This window comes from Nannospalax galili, unplaced genomic scaffold (genome assembly GCF_000622305.1).
Source record: "Nannospalax galili isolate Female #2095 unplaced genomic scaffold, S.galili_v1.0 scaffold5048, whole genome shotgun sequence".
Taxonomy (NCBI): domain Eukaryota; kingdom Metazoa; phylum Chordata; class Mammalia; order Rodentia; family Spalacidae; genus Nannospalax; species Nannospalax galili.
The window spans coordinates 20680-37352 of record NW_008358087.1 but is presented as its reverse complement, the minus strand read 5'-3'; the positions used below and the strand labels follow the sequence as shown (position 1 = coordinate 37352).

The 16673-nt window shown below is 39.6% G+C and overlaps 1 pseudogene across 1 annotated transcript; it reads right to left on the bottom strand.

Annotated features, from left to right (window-relative positions):
- Nucleotides 1-1523: 1523 nt before the first annotated feature.
- LOC103752373 lies at nucleotides 1524-15571 on the bottom strand (annotated as a pseudogene). The gene is made up of 4 exons (XR_003847493.1): nucleotides 15490-15571; nucleotides 5691-5774; nucleotides 5419-5586; nucleotides 1524-3068 (listed from the first exon to the last, which is right to left on the bottom strand). The product of XR_003847493.1 is annotated as an ATP synthase subunit beta, mitochondrial-like (transcript).
- Between the last annotated feature and the right edge of the window lie 1102 nt (nucleotides 15572-16673).

Genomic DNA, 16673 nt, shown 5'->3' with positions numbered 1-16673 from the left:
AAAATCCAAAAGTTTGAACTTTCCAGACATTAGGTTTAAGTTCATATAAGACACTATTTAGACAATTTCTCACTTATGATTTTTCTGAATAATAAAATGCTGCTCAGGTGTAAGACCTCAAATCCTGGCCTACTAAAAGCAGTTGCCTACTTTCAGTCAAAAGGAAAATACACTATTCATATTTAAAAATTAAATAATGGTTAAATTTCTTCTCTCTCCCTGTCTTGAGGCAGAGGTGATTCTAGCCACTCCAAAAACTACCAAAGTGCCTAAAAAGCAAATCCCGAGTCTAGCCATGACAGTCAAAAGAAAACTCAGGAGAAACCCAGTAGATAGATGCTTTTGGAAGCACTCATCAAGAAACTCTGATTTGAAAATTCAACCTGTTCTGACTTCTCCTGGTTCCCTGTCTAGAATTTGTGCCTAACTACTCCTGCCTTCACTACTCCTTTCCCTCCTCAGCCCACTGATATCCATCCTCCTCATAGTGACTATTCCATGCCTTTTACTTTTTTCAGGGCCGAATCAATGAGATGACCCAACAGTCAGTGAACCAGATGCTCTTAACCAAATTCCCTCAGGTTCCCTACCACCACCTGCCCACCTAACCCCACAATCCAGACCAATGTTGGAGTCTTTTGAGACCACACCTTTTTGCCGACATCCCTGTCCAGAAGTAAGTAGCTAAAGAAAGACCACTGTTCCCCAGATCATCAACAAAAGGCTGGAATATTAGGTTCCTGACAGGCTCCTAAAATGGCCCAACATTTTAAGGCTGCAGGTATGAACTTAACTCCTGGAAAGTCCCTCTGCTTATTGTGAGACCAAACCAATCCTGAGCTAAACTGCCCAGCCTACTTCATGTCATGGAAAAAATTACCCAACTTTCTAACTGCTTATAAAAGCTGTCTGACTGCCCCTGCTTCCTGCTATCTCTGCTCCCCAAGATGCTGCCCAGTGGTCTGTTTGCTCTCAGATAAACTGCTACACACCCATAAAGTTGTCTGGTTGGTGATCCTCGACAATCAGTTGTCTTCCCCTATGGCTTCCCATCTTTATTTATTTATTTAAAATTTTTTTAATATTTTAAATATTTTAAAATTTTTAAATATTTTATTTTAAATTTGAATTAAATGAAAACTTTTTTGAGCCATGATCTCACTGTAGCCCAAGCAGCCCTGGAAATTGCTATACATACCACTCAATGCTGGAATCAACCTCACAAGATTGGCGTGCCTCTGCTGCCTGAGTGCTGGGATTAAAGACATGTACAACCATGCATGACTATTTTTTTTAACTTTTATTTTACATCTATAAATGTTTGCCTGCATGTATGTAAGCACAGTACATGTGTGCAGTATTCACTTATCCTCTACGAGAGTAGTAAGTTCTCTTAATTACTGAGCCACCTGTCCAGCCCCCACCATTTTTTTTCTTAAGAAAAAGTCTTTCACTGAACTTGGACATAACAAATTGGGAAATATGACTGGCAGCAAGCCCCAGGCATCTTTCTCCCTGTCCCCTTAAGGCCACAGTTTCAGGCTCACTCTGCAGCTCTGGGCTTTCCACATGACCCTAAGAATCTGATCTGAGGTCCTCATACCAGCAAGGTAGTCACCTGCCAAAATCTGATGGAATTCTGCAATGGTCTCCTTCAAGAGCACCAGCTTTCCCTTGCCCTGTGAAGATCTCAGCAACCTGGAATGGCTGAGATAGGAAGCACTGGATTTTCCTTCCCAGGGTTACAGTCAACTTATCTTCCTCAGAAAGTTCATCCATACCCAGGATGGCAATGATGTCCTGGAGGTATTTGTAGTCCTGCAGGAATTTTTGCACCCCTCGAACAACATCAGAATGTTCATCGCCAATTACCTTTGGATCCATGATTCTAGAAGTGAAGTACAGAGGATCCACAGCTGGATAAATGCCCAGCTCATCAACAGCATGGGGCAGTACAATAGTGGCATCCAAATGGGCAAAGGTACTTGCAGGGGCAGGATCAGTCAAGTCATCAGCAGGCACATAGACAGCCTGCACAGAGGTGATGGATCCCTTTTTGGTGGTGGTGATTCTTTCTTGTATTGTACCCATGTCAGTAGGCTGATAGCCTACAGCAGAAGGGATTCTTCCCAATAAGGCAGATACCTCTAAGCCAGCCTGGTTGAAGTAAAAGATGTTGTCAATGAATAGCAGTACATCTTGACCATCTTGATCTCTGAAGTTTTCAACAACAGTCAGTCCATTCATAACTACCCAAGCCCGAGTACCAGGTACTTCGTTCACCTGACCTTACACCAATGCTACCTTGGAGGAAGCATCCTTTAAGTTGATGACACCAGACTCAGTCATTTTATGGTATAAGTCATTACCCTCACTGGTCCTTTCACCAACACCAGAAAATACTGAGTAGCCACCATGGGCTTTGGCAACATTGTTGATTAACTTCATGATAAGTACAGTCTTGCCAACTCCAGCATCACCACAGTCCAATTTTGCCACCATTGGCATACAGAGATAGAATATCCACAACCTTGATACCAGTCACCAGAATTTCCTGTTCAACACTCAATTTCTATGAGCTCAGGAGCCTCAGCATGAATATGTATAAATTGTTTGGTTTTGATAGGTCCTTTCTCATCAGTGGGTTTGCCAATGATCATCATAATTCTGCACAAGGTCTCAGGAACAACAGGAATTTTGAGTGGTGCACCTGAATCCAGTACTTTCTGGCTTCTAACCAAACCTTCAGTACCGTTCATAGCAAGGATTCTTACAGTACTCTCACCTGAATGCTGGGCCACCTCCAAAACCAGTCTGGTCTCCCTGCCTTGTACCTCCAGGGCATGTAGGATGGGTGGTAATCCTTCATCAAACTAGACATCCAAAACTGAGCCAATGACCACCATAATGCTCCTGGTGGCAGCGCCTGCCTTCAGAGACAGAGAAGTATGTGCCCATAGTCTCTGGCCAAATCGACCTAGTGGGTGCTCCCAAAAGAATCTGCACTTGCGGAAGTGATGCCAAAGCATGGAGCCCCTGCAGGGCCCCAGAGGCTGAGGCATGGACCACTCACCCCACCTCTTTCCATGTTTTATCTCATTATCTCCACAATCACCCTCAATAGCATTGGACTTAATAGCACATTCCACTGCAGAAAAGTTCATCACATACTAGAGAATGGCTTAAGAAAAATTTCTGTATGTACTAGAGAATGGTCTCTCCCATCTTGTGCTAATTCAAGATATCATAATTACTTATTGAAATATCTAAATACAGATTAATAAAAATGTTATTGACAGCTTATGAATAACTCAGCAATGGGGATACTTCTTAACAGTTTGTTAATTCAGCACGTTCATTACAATAATAGGTCAGGCACTGAGTGGATGATCCCCAAAATGGCAACACAATTTGGAGTTTATATGCTGTACTTACAAAAGGAGGGTATGAAGCTGGGGGAGGTTAGGAATGTGAGTTGTATTTGGGTGGAGTTAGACAATTAGTGGAGGAGAGTATGATTAACATGCATTGTATTAAACTGTCAAAGAATTAATAAAAATACATTAATATGTCAATAGCAAGTGAAGTGTAGGGCCCTGGACCCTTCTCCATCCTTGCCTGATTTCTGATGTGCTCATCCTTGTTCAGAACCATTTTGCTACTGACAGATTCAGACAGGGGAAATGCTTGCCTTCAGCCATGTTTCCTCTCATGATTCCACCATGCTCCCATGGAGACTTTCAACCCAACAGTCACAAGGATGGCCTTGTTTAAATAAAATGAATCACAAAATAAAATCAAAATTTATGAGACTAGGTAGGGGTCGTGACACTTGTCTTTAATCCAAGCACTCAGGGGGCAGAAGCAGGCAGATATCTGTGAGTTTGAGGCCAGCCAGGACTACATAGTGAGCTCAAGGCCAGCCAGTGCTACATAGTAGGACCCTGTCTCAAAACAAATAAACAAGCAGACAAAGAAACAACAAAAAGATGAACCTGGTAAGGATTAGGGGAATGGGTTTGGATTGGAGATTAGAAAGGGTAGGGGGGAAGGGTAATTGCATACATTATACGAATGTATATAAGAAATTGTGAAATAACCATGTTGATAAATAAAAACATGTCCATAGAATATCTAAGAAATTGTGTTAAAACTTTGTACTGCAGTGTAACTCAAAAGGCACAACATGCGGTTTCATGCAGAACAATGAATTTTCTAGTATCTGAAGTGGTAGAATTTGGTGTTAGACCTTTAAGGTTGTATCTTTATGTGTGTGTGTGTGTGTGTGTGTGTGTGTGTGTGTGTGTGTTCATGTGTGTGTATGTGTGTGCACATACTGGGAGGTACACATGCCTGTGTGTACATGTAGAACCCAGAGGTTGGCATCTCACCTGTTGACCTCCTCTGTTGCCTTATACTTTATTTATAAACAGTGTCTCCCAGAACCCGGGGCTTGGCTCTCTGTTTCTATAAGACTGTCTAACTAATGAGCTCACAGGATTCTCTAGTTTCTGGGTAATGGCACAGAATTATATGATAACAAGAAAAACATTTATAGAGATAGAAAATGAAATCAACATTTAAAAGTGATTTGTTATAGTGACCAATACACCATGTGTAGTGTGTGGAACTTTAGGAAATGGTGTTGGCATTTATTCTTATTCATGTAATATATCCATGCTTGAATTTTTCAAAGGATGTAATTGTGTGCATACACACAGTGCATCAGGAGTACTGAGCCTATGAAGCTAAGTTAAAATATTTATCTTCCATTAAATTGAAATAACTGAGCTGGAGAGATGGCTCAGCAGGAGCACTGACTTCCCTTGCAGAAGACCCAAATTCAATTTCCAGCACCCACATGGTGGCTAACCATTCATAAATCCAGTTTCAAGGAATCCGATGGTGTCCTTTGACCTCCTCAAGCATTACACAACATGGGTGCACTTACAAACATGTAGGCAAGACATTCATAGACATAAAATAACAAAAAGTACTTTGAATTTAGTTAAGAAAATAGAGAGTTTCTCTTAAGACGGTGACCATATAATGTACAGTACATCCACAGAAAAATGTTCTTGTTCTTAAAACATTAACATCAGTGTCAGAAATTTAGGGAATCCAAACGACCAACAATACTCTTCACATAACACATTGGCAACCACTAACAGAACAAAAATGACCTTTTCACATTGAATTCTCCACATGGCATTAACTTCCTTAAAGCCCCCTTCATCTCCTCAGACAGTAGATAACAGGATTGAGTGGTGGGGGAAGAACTTTGTAAAACATAGAAAATATTAGGTCAAAAGGAGTTGGGGAGACTGGAATTGGCTTTAGATATGCACAAGTTCCCACGGAGAGATAAAATGAGACCACACAGGTGAGGCAGACAAGTGGAAAAGACCTGAGACCAACCTTCCGCAGAGGGCATCCTGAGAACTGCAGAGAATATCTGGACATAGCAGAGGGTGATGGTGATGAAGCAGAAAAATGCCACAGCAGCAATGAGGGCAACCAGCCCAATCACTCCAAGGTAATCACTGGAGCAGGAGAGCTTGAGCAACTGGGGACACCACAGAAGAACTGGTGGATTATTTTTTACCCTGAAGAATCTGATGAGAATGTGCTTGCTCCTCTAAGGCACACAGTTGTCACAGTCCATTTGCACTTTCTGGGTCCCATGTTACCTTCATAGTGCAGTGGGAGGCAGATGACCACATAGCCTTCATAGGATATCACTGTGAGAATGGCCACTTCATTCCAGGCCAAACCTATGAAGAAGAAAACCTGCAGCACACACTGACCATAGGAAACCTAGACACTGCCAGTCAGGAAACTGGGAATAGATGGGGACAGTGACAGGCAGGGAGGAATGGTTGAGAAGGGAAAGGTGCTTCAGGAAGTAATACATTGGAGATTGGAGCTGAGGATCCAGGGTTGTGATGGTGATGAGAATGAATTACCTCCCAGGGCCAACTTTAATCCTTTAGAATGATTTTATATTGATTATTTTTAGACCCCAATTACCACAATAGAAAGCAGGGAGAATCCAAAAATCTCATTTATGCTTCTCTATTTCCCTCTTTTCAAACTTTGCTTTTTAAAATTTATTTTTCTTAGAAGTTGATGATACACAGAATTACTGCTCTCAATACATTTTTACATTGGATCATTTGATATTAGTATTTTAACTAGCCAACTCAAATATATTTTTACCCATTGACTGACAGGTAAGAAAGCCAAATAACACTGAGCCCTAGTATGAGAACCTGGGATGCTCGCATGCATCCTAAACAGGTCTCACTGAGTCCTCGCAATTTCAGCACTTTGGAATTGAACATTCAAATTTCAGTTTTTACTGGAAACATTTAAGACCTTGTACACTTCACACACACACACACACACACAAATACATATATATATACATATATGTGTGTTTATGCACATAGTGTTTAAGAAAATAAACATGAAGGAAAGGCAACAGTTGCATTCTGACCCAGGGAAATTGTTATGTAGACCAGACTGGCCTAAATCTCACAGAGATCTGCCTGCCTCTGTTACTGGAGCACTGAGATTAAAGGCGTGCACCACCACTCCCAGCACTGGTTTTATTGAAAGGACCATTACATTATTATGAATTAAATTCATGGGATTTGTAGATCTGGCCACTTTTAAGAATGTGAGCTTCCTTCTTTATTAGAACTATAGTCTTGTTTTTCCAACTAAATAAGATTATAAGATTCCATTAGAGTGTCCATAAATACTTTCCTTTTCTCATCCAGTTAGAAAACTCACTGCAGGAGGCTTGTGAGGGCAGTTCTCACTCCGGTCAGCAACTTCTGATAGTTCTTACTCACAAGCTCGTGTTTTAAAAACATGTTATTTCCCTGAAGAACAAGTGTTTGAACTACTTTTTTTTCTTTTTGGTCTTTTTGAGACAGGGTCTCCCTGTAGCCCCAGCTGTCCTGGAACTCGCTATGTAGACCAGGCTGGCCTTGAACTCACAGAGATCTACCTGCCTCTGCCTCCCTAGTGCTGGGATTAAAGGCGTGTGCCAACATATCTGGCTGAAGTACTTTTTATCCAGAGTGGGGAATATCTTTGGAAATGGAAGACTGAACTTAGATAAAATTACTTCATTTTCTCAGACCCTGTGTCTACCGGGAAACCGAGTCTGAAGTTTCCACACAGATGTTGAGGTAGTTGTTGAGCTTGGGGTTTCCTTGTCCCCAGATCAGGGGTTCCCAGTCCTTAGAAGACCTCAGAATCACCTGGTGAGTGGTTAGAACTCAGGCACCTGAGCCCACACTCAGTGATAATTGGGACTCAGAGGTCGCAGGGGACAACCAAGGAGCCCTGTGTCTGCTTCCAGGGCTGCTGCTTCTGGTTTGAGAAGGTAGACAGCCCATAAGTAGCCTAATTGTGCAGTCTGAGAGGCAAATAAAAAATATAAATGTTTGTAAAAATACCTGAATCGCTATACAAACTTTAGAGAATTTATAAATCATAGTTTATCTTAAACTTTGGTTTTGAAATTGAGGGTACGTACGAAATCTCATGTTCTCATCAGCTACTTTGATTATTCATTATGACTAGTTAGGGTGACAAATATGTCTAAGCACTCCTAAGACACATCTAGTAACAGTGCCTAAAATTCTAATGAAGAAACCTTTATTATTAAAGTTTTATAGAAATTTAGTAATTGAAGGAATCGTAAGCACACAATATCATTTAATGAATTTTTAAATTCACTTATTGTTTTTGTTTTAAAGTCTTTTTGAGACAGGATCTCCCTGTAGCCCCAGCTGGTCTGGAACTTTCTCTGTAGACCAAGCTGGCCACAATCTCACAGAGATCCACCCCCCTCTACCTCCAGAGTGCAAGAGTCACCATGCCTGGCCTCTTATTATTTTTTATTTTATTTTTTTACTATTTTGCAAAAATAATCATGTGTTAACAAATTTGTACATTTATAATGTAATAGCACTCCAAATATTTCATGTTAACTATAGGATTATATGTGTTATATTTTAAAGGCCAAGCAAGATTTTGTTCAGATTATAAATCATACTTTGAAGGACATTTCACTTATTCATAATCATTTAAAAACATTTTATTAATACTTATTATTTTATTTGTATGAGCATATTGCCTACATGTATGTATGAGCTCCCATGTTGCGCAATGCCTGTGGAAGTGAAAAGAGGGTATCGGATTCCCCTGAAACTGGAGTTATAGATGATTTTTAGCCCCGATGTTGGTTTTGGAACCAAACCCAGGTCCTCTACAAGAGCAGCCAGTGCTCAATCACTGAGCCATCTCTCCAGCCTCTGGAATGTGCTTTAAAATTCTTTTATCCAAGGTGGTATCTATTGTTGATCATGAGGTATGTTTATTTGAGGCAGTAAAAGATGGATCCTGTTTTATAATTCCGTCTGTTAATCTGTGTGTTTTTATGTTGGAATTTAAGCCATTGATGGTAAGAATAATGATAGCAGAATAATGACCTTTAATTCCTCTCAATGTGTTGATTAGTGGTGTTTTCTTAGACCTCTGATTAAATATCCTGGAACGGTTTACTTTTTCCCTGTGTTCTCTTGGGTGTGTTTAACCTTCTCTTCAGACCTCAGTATTCCCTCCAATATCCTCTTGTAGAGCTGGCTTAGTGGTCATGAATTCCTTTAATCTTTTTTTTATCATAGAAGAATAATTCCTTCTTATGTGATTGTGACTGATAGATTTGTTTGGTATAGTTTTCTAAGCTGGCATCTGTGGTCTTTTGTAACTTATAGAGCATCAGTGCCACTTTGAAACAACAGTTTGAAACAACAGTTTGAAACAACAGTTCCCACTTTGAAAGTCTCCACTGAATTCTCAGTTTTTGTTCTGATATGGTTGCCTTTACATGTTACTTGGTCATTCTTTCTTGCAGTTTTCAATAACCTCACTTTGCTCTGTATATTTAGTGTTTTAAATATGGTATGGTGAAGGGAGTTTCTTTTCTGATCCCATTTGATGTTCTGTATGCCTCTTACATGTTGATAGGCCTCTCTTCCCCTGTATTGGGGATATTTTATTCTATCATTTTGTTAAAATATTCTCTGTGCCTTTGACCTTTTGACCTTTTCCTTCTTCTATACCTGTTATCCATAGTTTTCGTCTCTTATGGTATTCCAATCTTCCTTCACTTTCTGTTCCTCTTTTGTTTTGTTTTAACTTTTTTTTAACTTAGTGATTCATTTTTTTTCTGTATTTTGTCTTCAAGACCTGATAGTCTCTCTTCTATTTGGTCCAATCCATTGGTGAGTCTTTCCTATATTCTTTTCAGTCAACTTCCTGAATATTTCACTTCAAGGGCTATTTTTTTTTTGGGTTTTCTTGAGATTTTATATGTTTATTAATTTCCATTTTTTTTGGATTGTTTTCATCATTTCATTCAACTGTGTTTTGCTGTTTCCATTCTGGCGTTTATTTCTATCCTCATTGTCTTCCTTGAACACATTTATTATTTCTATTTTCACACTATTATTGTATATGTCAGCTAAGTTGTTTTTCTTGAGGAATTTACCATTGGGGTACTAATTTTAGGAGAACATATTTTTTTTCTGGTTGTTCAAGTGTTTTTTTAATTTTCTTTTCTTTTTTTGACATGACCTGGGCACCTGGAGTTACATAATTGGCAATGTTTCTTCTTAAAGATATCTGTTCTCCCCTCTGTTGATGCATGTTTGAATCCCTGTTTGTTGTTAGCCCAACTTGTCAGGTCATGGATCATCCAAATAATACTTGAGTTCAGTCTGAAGGCAACTCCACCTGTGTTAATATTTCAATGGAGTATCACAAATAATGCTGGCTCAGCTAGAACGAGGTATAACTTCTGACCCAAGATTAGGCCTGTGAAGTTAGAGATTTTCACAGCTAAAACATTCTAATCTGGATGAGAAGCAGAGGACTCATCATCAGGCAGCTGGGGTGGGTAGCAGAGTTGGTAGCAAGTATCTGGGTTCTTACCTAGAGAGGAGTAGCAAGTGGGTGAATGGCATCAGGACATTTGATCCTCATGTGTCTATTTTTGGGGGCGGGGTGAACACACATGTCCAAAGTGAGGAGCTCTGGCATCTCTCAGCCTGCCCAGAATCCTGTTATCACCATCAGGAAATAACCCAATTTACACACATAATAATGTTTGATTTAGGTTTTAGAAGGAAACTGAGTGTTCAGGACAGCAACACCTTAGGATTTGGGTAAATGAACACAGACATATTTTAATGGAGAAATATGGCAGACACTAAGGCATAGATGGTAATGTGTTCCTGCACAATCAAACTGAACACAGTTTCTTCATTTCCCCAGTGGTAAGAAAGGTGAGCTAGAATTATTTAAATGCAACACGAGGAGAAATGAATTTAAGGCATTTCATTTGTAACTCAGGCTTCTTTCTTGCTAGTCTTTGGCCATTAATGATGGCACCAAACCCTTGAATTATTAGGCTATAAAATAATTCTACGTTACTTGTCTTCTCTTTTTATTTGCATAAAAATTTGAGAATCTTTTTTTCATTTTTATCTTTCTTCCCAAATTAAAAAAAAAATGTTTATGTAGCCAGGCAAGGTGGCACATACCTTTGATCTCTGCACTCTGGATACAGAGGCTGAGTGAGGTCTGTGAGATCAATGCCAACCTAATCTGCACAATGATTTCTAGGCCAGCTGGGGTACAGGGAGGACTTGTCTCAAAGAAAAGGGTTTATCTAAGAACACTTTGTACCACAGGGTCTCTAGGAACAGCAGGTGGGGAGGGCAGAAATAAACAGACTTTTGGTCTTTGAATTTTTTCAATAACCCTCTAAGGAGGTCTAAGCCTCTGAGGCCAGTGGTTAGATGAAATTCTAGAGCCAGTGTCTGTCCTCTGCTATCGAGCCTGAGTGATCTGAAATTCCAGGGGTGTACATAAATTTCACAGCTGCATTAATGCAGGGATATGATCTTGAAAGTCAAAAGCCACATCCTCTGCCCACTCCAATATCAGGTCTGTGGCTGCTTCACAACTCCAAACCCACTTGGGAGACACACAGCTAGAGCATTACTGACCCAGCAGGGATGGTGTGGGAAGTCTAGGGAGAGAGAGAGAGACCTCGCCAAGGTCAGTGAGGCCAGCAGTGGACACTGGTACCCAAGGGCAAACAATGGCCATGTGATGACAACTCTGTGGACATCAGACATATGTCCAATACAGACTCAGCCACAGCATAAACTGCAATAAACAAGAATTCACAACTTCAACTGACCCTCCAATACTGACAGTCTCCAGTTTTCAAGCCTCAGAGAGCTATTCCAATCCTTTGTCTTTTGATGGCTTTTTTCCCCTCCTTGTCATCCTTTTTGTTTGTTTGTTTGTTTTAAAAAAGAAAAGAAAATACCCACTTAATGGGATTTTAACTTCATTCCTTTTTTGATTCTTCTTACTTTTGATATGTGCATACACATGTTCTTGTGTGTGCATTCAAGTGTGTTAGTGTGGGTGCACATGCATGTGTAGGCTAGAGGTCAACATCAGTATCTTCCTGTATGGCTTCCCACCATTTCTTGTTGATTTATATTGAATTTCATTTTAAAATTAATGTTTTTTAAATTAAATAAATTTAAATTTTTTTGAGGGTGGATCTCACAGTAACCCAACTTGGCCTGACACTTGCTATGTAGACCATCCCAGGCTGGCCTCATCCCCACCACAATCTACCTTCCTCTGCCTCCAGTGTGCTAGGATTAAAGGCATGTACCAATATAGCCAGCTATTATTTTATTTATATTTTATATCTGTAACGTTTGCCTGCATGTGTGTAATTGTAACACAAGTGCACAATACCTACATGTGCAAGAAGGTGATATCAGATCCTCTGGAACTGAAGTTATGGACAGTTGTTAGATGCCATATGGGTCCTGAAAGCTGAACCCTGGTCCACTACAAGAGCAGTAAGTGCTCTTAACTGCTGAGCAAACTGCCTGAGCTCTGCCTTTTTATTTATTTATTTATTTATTTATTTATTTATTATTTAGATTTTACTTATAACAAACCTGGAGTTTACCAATGGGAGATTCTGATAGCAACAAGCCCCAGGTATCGTTCCTCTCTGTCAACACAGTACCTGGATTACATGCTGAACCTGCAGTTCTGGGTTTTTCACATAGCTCTGGAATCTGTTCTGAAATCCTCATGCTAACAAGGCAGGCACCTTATGGATTTCGTGGTGAATCCATCCCCAGTTCATGGTAGTTTAAAGTGTATATGTATTTTGCTGTTTAAATAATTTTGTTTATATAGAGTCTTCCAATTTGAGTCAAGGCATTGCTTGTGTTTCTTTCCATAACCCCATGTGTATCCCTAGTATTTTGATTTTGCCTTAGTTTATAATCTTAGGTTTCATATTTTATTCCCCACACCTCTTTACATTTATCACATTTTGGTTTTGACGTTTGTCATTCTACTGGGAAACTGGATTTTTTTCTTTTTAAAGTCTTTTCTAACATTTTGCTCTTTCCTGTTCCCTTCTATGACATTTGTTTCTGTTTCCATTTTCTTCCTGTCTGTTTAACCTCACCTCTTCTCTTTTCCACTTTCCATGTCTTCTTTATCTCATTAGCTCTGCCATCACCTCAATAGTATTGGACTTCATAGCAGATTCCACTACAGAAAAAGTTCATCATGTACTAGAGTGTCCTATTCCTATTATGTGCCGATCCACAATGTAGTTATTACTGACTGGCATATTTAAATACAGATTAATAAATGGTTATTGACAGCTTATGAAAAACTCAACAATGGGGATGCTTCATATCAGTTCATTAATTCAGCATGTCCATTAAAATAATAGGGCAAGCACACCAGTGGATGATCACTCAAATGGCAGCACCAATTGGGTTTTTTATGCTACATTTTTAAAAAGGAAGACATGAAGATGGGTGAGGGAAGGAAGGTGAGTCGTATTTGGGAGGAGTTAGGGGATTAGTGAGTGTGAAGAAGATCAAAAGACTTTGTACAAAATTTCCAAAGAACTAATGAAAATATACTTCAAACAGCAATATGTCTATAGCTAGTGAGGGATAGGGACCTGAGCCCCTCCTCCATCCATGTCTGACTTTAGAAGAGATCATTCATATGCAGATCCAACATGCTACTGACAGATTCAGAGAAAAGAAATCCTTGCTTTCTTCTGTGTTTCCTCTGATGACTTCACCATGGTCCCATGGATACTTTCAATGCAATGGTCACAGAGATGGCCTTTAAGGGAAAGGGGGTCACAAAAAAAATCAAATACATATACCTAGACAAGCAAGGTGGCACTAACCTTTAAACCCAGCACTTAGCAAACAGATGCAGGCAAATCTTTGTGAGTTGGAGGCCAATCTCTTCCACATAGTAGGTTCCAGGCCAGGCAATGCTACATAGTGAGACCCTGTCTCCAAAATAACCCATAAAAAAACAACAACAACAACAAAAAGTCATGAACTTCAGAAAGAAATTGGTAGTGATGAGGGGGGAAATTCATAAGTGTGGGAGGGAGATGTGAGAGAGTGAGGGAGGAGTGCAGTCAGAATACATTGTATATATGTATGAATCTGTGAAATAATATTATATATAACCAGTATTACGTGACTCCTAAGCACAGTATGATGTCTTATACAAGATAAGGGTTTCTAGTAACTGAAGTAGTAGAATGTGATGATAAACCAATTTATGTATGTGTGTGTGTGCATGTGTGTAGTATTGTATATTCATGTGTGTGCACATATGTGGAGGAGCACATAACTATGTGTTCAGAGCCCAGAAACTGACATCTCTTCTGTTAACTCCCTTTATTGCTTTATAATTTATAAACAGAGTCTCACAGAACGGGGGACTTGGCTCACTGTTTCTATAAGACTGTTTGACAAGTGAGCTCATAGGATCCTCTTGGTTCCTGAGTTCAACCCATGACACTAGGATTATTTCTGCTGAAAAAAACATTGGCTTTTTATTTTTTCAATTGGGTGCAGGGAATGTCAACTTGGGCCTCTGAGATTGAGAAGGAAACACTTTATACACAGAGCAATCTTCCCAGCTCTAAGATTATATTTGGTAACCTAGACTGGTTGATTTGTAGCCACATGTAGGAAAAAAAATTGAAAAGAAGTGTGGATGAGAAAATTGTTTTACCATTATAGAAGGTGAAATTATAGTAGTTATTTACCTTTCCTATAAAATAAAATGCAAAGATATGTAGCTCTAAATGAAACATGAAAAATAAAAAAGTAAAAAGAATCTTGTTACAGTTTTTGTACATTTGAAAGCAATAGGAAGGTGAAACGGCATTACTGTGGGAAGTCGTCCTGATTCTCAGCCCTGTGCTCACTTATCCATTCCAGGGACCTTGTATCACAGATGTCCTCTAAGAGTATTTGGCACACGAAATAATAAAATCATGTGCGATGTAATCAAGAGATGGATCAGGCCTCACTCACTGGCACATCTAATAACTTGGCATTATGGGAATCCACCCTACCCTAACAGACCAGACAGCTGAATATTTTATACAAGTTAGTTCATCAAAACAATTATGTGGAATTATGAAAAAAAGATATTCAGTTTTCATCCTGATGTGCAAGCATTTATTATAAAAGATAAATAAGACAAAAAGTAAGGGGTCAAAAATGTATTTTAGTAAGTATTACATTACATAAGTTGCATGGAAGATAATTCTTATGATTAAACTATGAACATGTACATAGTAATGACACAGAATTACATGATACAGGGAAGAAAGCATTTAGGTAGAGATACACAATTTTAAATCAACATTTGAAAGTTTTTGATTAAAGTGACCAATGTGTTGTATGGAACCGTAGGAGATGGTGTCAGTATTCATTTTTATTCATGTAATATTCCCACCCTTGAATTTTTAAAGCATGTAGCATCATTGATGCACGTGACTGTGTGCATACACAGAGAGTGTGTTAAGAGGTACTGGACTTAAAACGCTGGGTTATAATGTTAACTGCCATTATAAGTTGAAAGAACAAAAATTCTTTCAATGATTAGATTACAAAGAGACAAAGAGTTTCTCTAATGATTGACAACATATACATTTTCTATAAAAAGTTCTTCCTCTTAAAACATGAACATCAGGGTTACAAAGTGAAGGAATTCAAATCACCAAAAACATTTCTTGGGTATAATATGGATACCACTAACAGAATAAAAATTATTTTTTCCTTGTGACTTCTCCACCCAACAGTAACTTCCTTACAGCTTCCCTCATGGCCTCATTCCTCAGACTGTACATAACAGGATTGAGGGTTGGGGGAAGAACTGTGTAAAATATAGAGAGGATGAGGTCAAAAGTATTTGGGGAATGTGAGGTTGGCTTTAGATATGCAAAGGATCCCGTGGAGAGAAAGAAAGATACAACTAAGAGGTGGGGCAGGCAGGTGGAGAAGACCTTAGACCGACCTTCAGCAGAGGGCATCCTGAGCACTGTGGAGACTATCTGGACATAGGAGAGGGCGATGGCAGTGAAGCAGGCAAATGCCATGGCAACAACGAAAGCAGTCACTCCAGTCACTCCAAGGTAATCATTGGAGCAGGAGAGTTTGAGAAATTGTGGGACATCACAAAAGAACTGGTGGATTATTTTTGCTCCACAGAATCTGATTGAGAATGTAGTTGCTGAATACAAGGCTCCTGAGATCCCTCCACTTATGCACACAGCTGTCACTGCCCACCTGCATGTTCTAGTATTCATTGTGACCTCATAATGCAGTGGGAGGTAGATGGCCACATATAGTTCATAAGACATCACAGTGAGAATGGCCACCTCAGGCCAGGCCAAGGATATGAACTACAAAACCTGCTGCACACACTGAGCGTAGGATATGTAGCCACTGCCAGTAAGAGAATTGTGAATAGACTGGGGGACAGTGACAGACATGGAGAAGAGGTCAAGAAGGGAAAGGTGCGTCTGGAAGAAATACATTGGAGATTGGAGCTGCGGGTCCAGAGTTATCATGACAGATAGAGTTACCTGCCAAGCCCAATAGGTACATCACCAAGAAGAGCAAAGCATGTAGGATCTGCAACTCCTGGTTATCAGAGAACCCCAGGAGGAAGAAGCCACTCACTGTGGATATATTTGTGACCCTCATTCTGAGATCAAAAATTGTGAGAGTAGCCTGGCAAGGAGGAAATGCGGTAGGAAATGGTGTAAGAATTGCGCCTCTATTCAGCATTACTTATTTCCACACAAAATGTTTAAATGTTCGCTATGCAGAAGTTCTGACCTCAGTGGTGAAATCCATAGACTCAAACACATATTTCTTATACACATAAAGTTTACACTTAATTATAGGAAATGAATAGTTGTAGATGAATATCAAAGAGACCTTGTTATTGAGACCGTCATGCACAGAAGACAACAAAACATCACCCTGCTCTTTTGCTCTATAAGGGTCACTATTCTCTTTCCACAGAAATGCCCATTTCTCTGGTTTAAAGTCAGTAGTTGAAATGCATTGATAGCTTTTCAGCAAAGGAAGCTGAGCTTTGGGATACATTTATGTCATGCATTGCATGTTAGTAGCACACAGATGACCCATAGAGATAAGATGACTTTGGATCCTGAGGCATTATTACTGGTG